Genomic DNA, 11,220 nt, shown 5'->3' on the forward strand with positions numbered 1-11,220 from the left:
GCATTTTACAGCCAATGAAGTAATTTTTAAAGTGCAGTCACTGTTGTAATGTAGGAAATGCGGCAGCCAATGTGCGCACAGCAAGCTCCCACAAACAGCAATGTGATGATGACCAGATAGTCCAGTGATGTTGATTGAGGGATAAATATACAGGACACCGGGATAACTCCCCGGCTCTTCTTTGAAAAATAGTGTTGTGGTATCGTTTATGTCCACCTGAGAACAGACAGGGCCTCAGTTTAATGACTCATCCTAAAGACAGCAACTCCAATAGTGCAGTACTCCCTCAGTACTGCACTGGAGTGTCAGCCTTGATTTTTATGCTTAATTGCTGGAGTGGGAGTTGAGTGAAGCCACAACCTTGTGACTCAGGAGCGAAAGTGCTTGGCTGATACTGAAAAAAGGAAGCCTCAGCATGCATTTCCATGACTTGATTAGCACTTCCTTAACGTCAGCTCGGCTCGGTGGTAGCACCTTTGCCTCTATAACTGAAGGCATTAGGTTGAAGCCCAGTCCAGTGCTTAATCATAGGATGACAATTCAGTGCAGTGCTATATTGTTGGAGGTGCCATCTTTCAGATAAGATGTTCAATTGCAGCACTGTTTACCCATTCATCTGGATGCAAATGATCTCATGGCACTATTTGAAGAAAAGCAGTGGAATTGTCCTGGCCCACACTTATCCCTCAACTATCACTGAGGGAACAGGTAAACTTTCCATTTATCTCATCCTTGTTCAAGGAACTTCAACATGAAAATTGTGGCTGCATTTATCTGCAAAACAGCCATAGCAACACTCCAAAAGTGCTTTGGGATGTCCTGAGAGTGAAAAATGTGATATATGTGCAAGCTGTTTCTTAACGTACAGATAGTATGGGATTTGAAATTGTGTATGGTGCTGCCTGCTTCCTCAGGAGTAGCCATGCATCCTGTGGTAATTATTTTTGCATAACTCCTGCACCAGGGTACTAATGGGGCAGGCTTTTGGTGTGCTTGAGTACATTTTTAAGGGTTTAAATTTATCAGATCTTCGGTAGATCATAATGTGCTGCTTGCTGAGCAACATTATCATTGATGGAGGTATCAGCAGGAGGGAGGAGTAATGGTGAATGGGATGCCGATCAAGCGGGCAGCTTTATCCTGGATGGTGTCGAGTTTCTTGAGTGTTGTTAGAGCTGCACTCATCCAGAAAAGTGCAGAGTATTCCATCATACTCCTGACTTGTGCCTTGTAGATGATGGCCAGGCTGTGGGGAGACAGGAGATGGGTTACTCACCACAGACTTCCCAGTCTCTGACCTGCTCTTGTAGCCACAGCATTTATATGGCTGGTCCAGTTCAGTTTCTGGTCTATGGTAAACCCCAGGATGTTGATAGTGGGGGATTCAGAGATGGTCATGCTGTTGAATGTTAAGGGGAGATGGTTAGATTCTCTTTTATTGGAGATCATCATTGCCTGGCACTGGTGTGGCACTTGTGTGGAGCGAATGCTACTTGCCACTTATCAGCCCAAGCCTGAATGTTGTCCAGGTCTTGCTGCATATGGAGGCAGACTGCTTCAGTATCCAATATATTTTCTAATGAAAAAAAAAGATGTTATGAGAAGGATGAACTGTCTGTGGCTAACTAAATAAGTTAAAGATGTTATCAATTTGGAAGAAAAAGTATACAATGTGGCAAAGATTAGTGGTAGGGCAGAAGATTGGGAGAAATTTAGAAACCAGCGAAGGAGGACTAAAAAAATTTTAAGAGCAAGAAAATAGATTATGAGAGCTAACTAGCAAGAAATATAAAAACAGGCAGGAAGAACGTTTACAAGTGTATAAAAAGGAAATGAGTAGCGAAAGTAAACATTAGATGAGACTAGAAACAAAGAAATGGCAGAGAGTTTGAACAAATATTTTGCATCTGTCTTCAATGTAGAAGACACTAAAGGCATCCCAATAATAGAAAATTAGGGGGCAAAAGGGAGGGAAGAACTTACAACAATCATTATCACTAAAGAAAAAGTACTAGGCAAACTTATGTGACTAAAGGCTAACAAGTCCCCTGGACCTGCTGGCCTGCAACCTAGCATCTTAAATAAAGTGACTGCACAGATAGTGGGTACATTGGCTATAATCTTCCAAAATTCTCTAGATGCTGGAAGGGTCCCAGTGGATTGGAAAACCGCAAACATAATACCTCTATTCAAGAAAGAAGGAAGACAGAAAGTAGGAAACTATAGGCCAGTTAGCCTAACATCTATCATTGGGAAAATGTTGGAATCCATCATTAAGAAAGAGGTAGCAGGATATTAAGAAAATCATAATACAATCAAGCAGAGTCAAAATGGTTTTGTGAAAGGGAAATTGTGTTGAACAAATTTATTACAGTTCTTTGAGGATGTAATGAGCAGGGTGGATAAAGGGAAACCAGTAAATGGATTTCCATTCGATAAGGTGCCACATAAAAGGTTACTGCACAAGGTAAGAGCCCATAGTGTTGGGATACTTTATTAGCATGGATAGAGAATTGGCTAACTAACAGGAAACAGAGAGCCGGAATAAATGGGTCATTTTCAGGTTGGCAAACTGTAACTAATGGAGTGCCACAGGGATCAACTATTTACAATCTATATTAATGACTTGGATGAAGAGACCAGGTGTACTGTAGCCAAATTTGCTGTCAATACAAAGATAGGTGGGAAAACAAGTTGTAAGGAGGACACAAAGGGCTACATTTTACCAGCCCTCTGAAGATGGGCTGGGGGACCGAACACCTCATAAAATGGTGGCAGAAGGCGTCGGGAGGGCTGCCTGATATCTTTCCACTGCCACAGGATATTCTCAATGGTGCGAATGACAGTGGCACAGTCACCCACCAACCAATAAAACCAATTAAGTGGTCAAGTAACAGCCACTTCCTGACCCCACTGGCATCAGTACGGGCTGCCAAGGTGTTGGCCTCCCAGCAGTTTCCGAGGAGTGGTGGGGGGCCTTCCTTTATGGCCACTCCATGACCCACAGATAGGTCCCCCAGTGGCAATGGCCACTCCTGCGGCTCCGACACCGCCACAGGAGGGTTTACCCTTCCAATCATGGGGGCCTGCCTGCCTGGCCCTGGTACATTAATTTAAAAAATCCTTACCTGGCCTTCAAGGATGCCTCAATGTGAAGGTGCCTTCTTTTTATTCCTGCAGCCACAACAGAGGCCACCTCTATCGGTCATGCTGCCAAGGCTGCCAAGCTGCCAGTCCTCTGAATGGGCTGGCAGCTCTAAAAGATGGGCCGTTGTCCTTAATTGGATAGCGCTCCTGGCAGCAGTAATATCCTGCCTGGGGTCCCGCCATCCTTCCACGTGAGCTTGGCACCCGCTTTTGGTCCCGCGAGGGGTAGGACAACCTGTGATTCCGGCCAAAGCATCTGTAAAGGGATATAGATAGGTTAAGTAAGTGAGTGGGCAAAAATTTGGCAGATGGAGTATAATGGGGGAAGATGCAAGGATATCTACCTTGGTAGGAAGAAGAGAAAAGCAAAATATTGTTTAATGGAGAGAGTCTACAGAACGTTATGGTTCAGAGGGATCTGGAGTCCTTGGATGTGAAACACAAAAAGTTAGCTTGCAGGTACAGCAAGTAATTAGGAAGGCAAATGGAATGTTGGCCTTTATTGCAAGGGGAATGGAATATAAATGTAGGAAAATTGTGCTGCAACTGTACAGGGCATTGGTGAGACCACACTTAAAGTATTGTGTACAGTTCTGGTCTCTTTATTTAAGGATGGATATTCTTGCATTGGAAGCAATTCAGAAAGGTTCACTAGGTTGATTCCTTGGATGAAGGGGTTGTATTATGAGGAAAGGATTAATAGGTTGGGCCTATACTCATTGGAGTTTAGAAGAATGAGAGGTAATCTTATTGAAGCAATAAGATTTCTGAGGGGGCATGGCAGGGTAGATGCTGAGAGGATGTTTCCCCTCGTGTTGGAACCTAGAATAAGGGGCATAGTTTCAGAATAAGGGGTTGCCCATTTAAGACAGAGATGAGGAGGAATTTCTTATGTCCGAGGGTTGTGAATCTTTAAAATTCTCTACCTCAGACAGCCTAGGAGACTGGGTCTTTGAATATATTCAAGGCTGAGATGAACAGATTTTTGAACTATAGGGGAGTCAAGAGTTATGGGGAACAGGCAGGAAAGTGCAGTTGAGGCCAAGATCAGATCAACCATGACCTTACTGAATGGTGGAGCAGACTCAAGGTGCCATATGGCTTACTCCTGCTCCAATTTATGTTCTTATGTTCTTATGGCAGTGGTGACCTTAACAATCACTTGCATAGCAGTGCCTATGGTGAAGATAGACTGCAGCTGTACTTCAGCATGCAGGATAATGCTGCATCAACTTCTTTTAGAAACCAAAGCCTCTTTAGGAGCTGCTTCTCAGTCAAATGCAGCTAGGATCACCATTGTTTCTATAATCTGATGGAAGGATGCCATGTGGCTCTGTGCCAGCCTCAGTAGCCTTGCCTCCCTCCATTACTCTTCCACTTATTCCAAAAAGCATAGATAGATGGGAATTCCAAAAGGATATATCATTGTATCTTGTCTGAAAGGGGGTGGGAGGGGAGGATAAATGACACCCTCTTAGCAAATGCCATAAAGGTAAATGGCAATATGGGTGGCAACAATCAAAATAAAAATGTAATAACAATTAATGAGGTTATTACAGCACCTATAAATAAGTAAACATATCCCTTTCAAGTTATTTTAGGATAACTCTGCACTCCAATTTTATACTGGCTCAATATTAATATGAGTGTGTAGGAGGTGATAATGATGGAAAGTGGGTTGTATGATGTTACCATGTCATTATCATCTCATTTGAATGTAACTGCCCAAAAATGGAAGCAGCACAGCTGATGTATTATTCAAGTTGCCAGCATATTGTACAGAATATTTCAGTAAGATATTTTGCTCCAAAACAAAGCTTTATTTACTAAAAAGACAGCATTGTGATTGTAAGGCTTTTGAGTATTGTTAACGAGTTCAGCTTTTTACATATGGTCTAACTAGTTCAGCAAATGGCTCCAGGGTTAGTATGAACAGAAGTGGTGGCAGGGGCACTATCACTAGTGTGAAATATGTTAAGTTTCTTGTGGAAGAAGACAACACCAGATGGTCCATTATAAAAGCCTGAAGGTGGATTCAAGTAGAAATTAACACAGAGTCTGGGTCAATGCTTTATTCAGCATCTAAAGTCATTGCACCAGTGAGAGGTCTGAAATGTTGGCCTCTTGAATAGCCTATGTTATCTAATGAATACTGTTAAACCCACCTGGCATTGATTAATAATTTTCTAACAACTGAGTCTGACTTGCTTGATGTTATAGTGTGTGTTGAGCATAAATACTGACCTGAAACAGTTTCTAGAGAGTTTATTTATCTAAGTCATAAATCATTGAAATGATTCCAACTCTTATTCAGGGATTTTCTCTGACCAATTAACTTAGCTATTATTTAAACACTATTATGGGCTTATTAAACCACAATTCCACTTTTTAAAAAATCTACAATGTCACTGTAATTCCCCTTAAATCTATGCTAAAAATATGATAATAGCCCTACAATTCAACAGGCTGAATGGTCCAATGTGAACCAGGCTTACGAAATATAGCGAGAGTATGACAATAGTCTGATCCTGTTAAAACACCGTCAGTAGAAATAAACACATTGTTTATGGTGGGGGAGGGATATGGAACAATATTGTTGTGGCTGAAAAAGAATGCGTGGTACATATTTTCAATCTCCTCTTCAAAAAGAATTGCATTTGTTTCTCTGCATTGTAGAATCACTAAATAATTGATTCTTTGAGTGCTGAAACAAGATTGCTCTTTGCTACCAATGGGTTTGTTTATGTTACTATCTGAGTAACATGATAAACATGCATGGTCTAATTAGCCGCAAAATCCGATCAGTATGTGAATTCAACTTATATTCCTTAAAATAAGGAATGGCATCACCTTACTGTTGTAGCATGTTAGATAATGGTAGATAATGAAATAACCTACTATACTTGCATTTTCTCATTTTAAAATGATTTTTGCCAGTCTGAATTTCAGACAATCAGAAAATCTTCAATTAACACAATTCTTTTTTTTAATATATAGCAACATAATCATATCCCAGTAATTAATTATTTTAAAGCACATCTCACTCTGTATTACCTCTGTCATGCTAATGACAAACATGCTAGGTACTATATATAACAACTTGCATTTATATTGCATCCTTAACATAGTAAAATATCCCAAGGTGCTTCAAAGGAGCATTATCAAACAAAATTGACACCGAGCCATGTAAGGAGATATCAGAACAGCCAACCAAAAGATTGGCCAAAGAAGTAAAGTGAAGGAGGAGAGGGTGAGAGATTGAGAAGCAGAGAGGTTTAGGAACTGAATTCCAGAGCTTAGGACCTAGGGAGCTAATGGCATGGCCAATAATGGTGGATCGATTAAAATCAGGGATGTGCAAGACGCCAGAATTAGAAAAGCGCAGGTATCTCCGAGGTTTGTAAGGCTGGAGGAGGTTATAGAGGTCGGGAAGGGTGAGGTGAGTGAGTGTTTTGTAAACTAGGATGAGAATTTTTAAATCTATAAAAAATATATAAAGAATAATGGTCCAACCAAAACAATCACATGTGAGCCCACCAAATGTCACTTATCGGAAGTTATTATTATTATTTTGGTTTAAATCTATAACCTCTTCGATAAATGTTACTCTTAAAGATAAGTGCCACATTTCCCCATATTAATAGTTGTGCACAACTAGCAAACCGTAGGTCCTCATTGACCTTGTTATACTAATTACTGCACTGTTGCGAACACTAGGTGGAATCATTCTGGACATTTAAGGGGGAATTCTATGCTCTCCCCACAGAGGGTTTGGAGGCAGGGAGAGCATATAATCGGGTGAAATGGTGGTTCTGATGAAGGGTCACTGACCTGGAACGTTAACTCTGCTTCTCTCTCCACAGATGCTGCCAGACCTGCTGAGTGTTTCCAGCATTTCTTGTTTTTATTTCAGATTTCCAGAATCTGCAGTATTTTGCTTTTAAAAGTTAGTTTCTGTTCAGAATTATATTTGATCACAATGTATGAGCCAAGATAGGATGATGACCCAAATTCTGCTGGAGCAGGGCATCATGTGACATCATTAGTTGGAATTTTCCTGCCCCCTTCAACTCAGACTTTTTTTTGTGCCATAAATTGTGGGAAGTGCAACTTTATGACAGCTTGATGATGGCAACATGGTATCTGGGACATTGGTGATCAGCAAGACCAACAATGTATCTCCTTAATCAACAATTTTAAGGAATGAGGGAAAAAAAGAGGAACAGCAAAAGAGGCTGAATTAGAGTCAAATTAGGTACAGAAACAGATAGAAACAAAGGAAAAGAAAGGTTGGATTAAGAGAGAGAAACGAGACAGATAGGAAAAGTAAGAAAAATGTGAATATTAAAAATTTGACATTTTGTAAATCATTAAGAAAAACTAACTACATTCAGGGATAAGATCGAACAGTTTAAATTGTTCCCTTTCTGGACCAGGGTGGTTGATTGGCATTTCATTAACAATTATCACATCGTTGAAAGGGTACTTACAACCTTAATCACCAACACGAAGTTTCTCGATGAGTTTAATGGGCAATTAATATGCAAATTGAGCAAGTTCTTTTTAAAAAAGCGTGAGGCTTACGGCGAGATGCTGTTTAAATGAAGCAAAAGGTGGACTGATCTAAATCAACTATAAGGTTCTGGAGATTTGCAACTCATGCCACATCACTTAAGCCCCTAAACTTGCTGGTCGACTTATGTATGAATAATGGCATACATTGTTAACACATCATAATAACTTTTCCAGCAATGTATGACCCAATATTAGGTTTTGTCCAGAGTGTCTAGAATCATAGAATAGTACAGCAGAGAAGGAGGTCACTTGGCCCATCAAGGCTGCTCTTTTGAAGAGCAATCCAGTTAATTCCACTCCTGCTCTCTTTTCCCAGATCCTTGCATTTTTTTTGTCCTTCAAGTATTTATCCAATTCCTTTTTGAAGGCTGCTATCAAAACTGTATCCATCACCCTATTAGGCAGTGTATTCCAAATCCTAGCCATTTGTCATGTAAAAATGGCTATCCTCATGTTGCATCTGGTTCTTTTGCCAATCATTTTAAATCTGTGCTCTCTCATTAACAACCCTTCAGTCTTTATTTATTGTATTAAAATCTTTCATTATTTTAAACAACTCTATATCGAATCTCTACTTAGACTTGTCTGCACGAAGGAGAGTTTTCCCCTTGATTCCCACTAACTTGAATTTTACTAGTGTCTCTAGATGCCACACACGGTCAAATGCTGTCTTGATGTCAAGGGCAGTCACTCTTACCTCACCTCTGGAATTCAGCTCTTTTGTCCATATTTGGACCAAAGCTGTAATGAGGTCTGGAACAGAGTGGTCTTGGCAGAACCCAAACTGAGCATCGGGGAACACGTTATTGGGGAACAAATGCCAATTAATAGTACTGTCGATGACACCTTCCATCACTTTGCTGATGATTGAGAGTAGACTGATGGGGTAGCAATTGGCCGCATTGGATTTGTCCAGCTTTTTATGGACAGGACATACCTGGACAATTTTCCACATTGTTGGATAGATGTCAGTGTTGCAGCTGTACTGGAACAGCTTGGCTAGGGGTACAGCTCGTTCTGGAACACAAGTCTTCAGCACTACAGCTGGGATGTTATTGGGCCCAATAGCCTTTGCTGTATCCAGGAGGAGGCTGAGATGGATCAACCATGCACCACTTCTGGTGGAAGATGATTACAAATGCTTCAGCCTTGTCTTTTGCATTGATGTGCTGGGCTCCCCCATAATTGGGAATGGGGATGGTTTAGGAGTCTGCTCCTCCTATTAATTGTTTAATCGTCCACTACCATTCATGGCTGGATGTGGCAGGACTGCAGAGCTTAGATATGATCTGTTTTTGTGGGATTCATCAACTTTGGCTATAGAAGAGGTGACTTTGTTTCCATAAGGACTGTGCCATGGTCATGCCTGTCATGGATAGGTGCATCTACTACAGGTGGATTGGACAGGACAAGTTCAAGTAGGTTTTTCCCTCCTGTTGGTCCTCTCACCACCTGCTGCAGGCCCAGTCTGGCAGATCTGTCCTTTGGGACTCGGCCAGCTCGGTATAGTGGAGCCACTCTTGGTGATGGGTATTGATTTCCCCCACCCAGAGTACATTCTGTGCCTTTTTCCAGCAAAGACTGAGGACTACAATGATTTTTACTGGGGTCTGAATTGGAGGGAAAGCAGGACTTAACTAGCTTCTCCCCTCCATTCAATGAATTAGGCATTTTCCTGTCACTATTCTGGGCCTATTGTCACCTTTCTCTAGCTATCCTACTTATAGTTCAGGCTAACTCAGCTCCTACACTGGTAACAACTAGACACTATATTTACAAAAACTTTATACAGAAGAATGGCTTTGCATTTAGATTGTGATGTTATTGCTTTTCCTTTCAAGGAGCTAGATAAAAGGATATCTATTGTATATATATTGTACATATGTATTAAACTACGGTTATTTATTTTGCTGTTCACCCTTTTTAACTAAATTTACTTAATAGTTCTGAAAATGAGGCCTGACATTGCGATGCTTTCTCACTCACCAAAGAGACCTTTTGAGGCTTAGGATAATTCCAGTAAATAAACTATTGAATGCAAACTTTTTTGTTATTTTGTTCTCCTGCACTTGTTCTGAAACAAGGCTACTGAAGGTGCAAAGGGATTTGAGGCTCACCTATGAGAAGGAGCTAAGATACAGGGGCTGAAGTTTCTACATAAAAATGGTTGGAAAAAAACAATAAACATTGGTCTCATTCTGATTTGCTGCTGGACCGCTTTTGTTTACTTTTTGAGCTCAGCTACAAATTAGTTAGAAACTAGAACGAGCCTGTATTGGCCATTTCAGTACTTTATCATGAACATCTGAGTTTTCTTTCATTTGGACTTCATCAAATCTAGATATATCCAATAAGAAAACAGATGTTCCACATGCACAGAGAGAAACAAAACATTCTAGACAGCAAGTTGGCAAGAGGGAAGAGTTAATCTGTATTGAGGAAAGCATGATTAATACATCTGAATTGTGCCTTTTGAATATAAAATAAATTGGCAACAGCCTGGGACTAACCAGCACTGCATATGACCAATCCTTGGAAGTACTTACTCATTTGTATATTCAAATGTAAATGCATTAAGTAAGAATTTTTTGTGCTCACCATGGTCAATTGCTTCAATTGTGCCTTTGATTCCCACAACCCAACTATTTCTATTTTTCGCTTTTTTCCCTCCTACTCAGCTTCCAACTGAATTATTTTCCACCTGAATGAAGTGTTTTTAGATACTTTCCTGTGAAAATAGTTGATATATAGTGCTGCTTACATTGCAAAATCATTCCAAGGTGCTTATAAACTGAATTTATAATGAATATATAAAAGGACATCTGGAAAGTACCTTGTGTGAACTTTTTCAAGCAAAGCACAAAGCATATCATTACAAGAACCTGCCTGTACAATAATTTTTGCTTCAATTACTGTAATCAACATTCTACACATCACTATTAAGGTGGGACAAGTTTTAATAATCTGCATATTCATCTCAGAATCTTTTGCTTCTATTATGGGCAATAGGGACAACAGCAGCAAAGTCAGCTTTGAAAATAGTATTCCATGCAGCGGAAGAGCAAATCATAGAATTATAGAATGCTTACAGCACAGAAAGAGGCCACTTGGCCCATTATGTCCATGCAGGATATCTGCAAGAGCAACTCAGTTAGTCCCATACCCCTGCCTTTTCGCCATAACCCTGCAAATTTCTTATTTTCAGATAATTTTCCAATTCCCTTTTGAAAGCCATGATTGAATCTGCCTCCACCACACTCACAGGCAGTACATTCCAGATTCTAATGGCTGTGTGAAAAGGTTTTTCCTCATGTTTCTTTAGGTTTCTTTGCCATTCACCTTAAATCGGTGTCCTCTGGCTCCTTCTGCCAATGTGAACAGTTTCTCCCTATAGACTCTGTCCAGACCCCCATGATTTTGAACACCTCTATCAAATCTCCTCTCAATCTTCTCTCCTCCAAGGAGAACAGCCCCAGCTTCTACAATCTATCCATGTAT

Source organism: Heterodontus francisci, chromosome 1 (assembly GCF_036365525.1).
Source record: "Heterodontus francisci isolate sHetFra1 chromosome 1, sHetFra1.hap1, whole genome shotgun sequence".
Lineage (NCBI taxonomy): Eukaryota > Metazoa > Chordata > Chondrichthyes > Heterodontiformes > Heterodontidae > Heterodontus > Heterodontus francisci.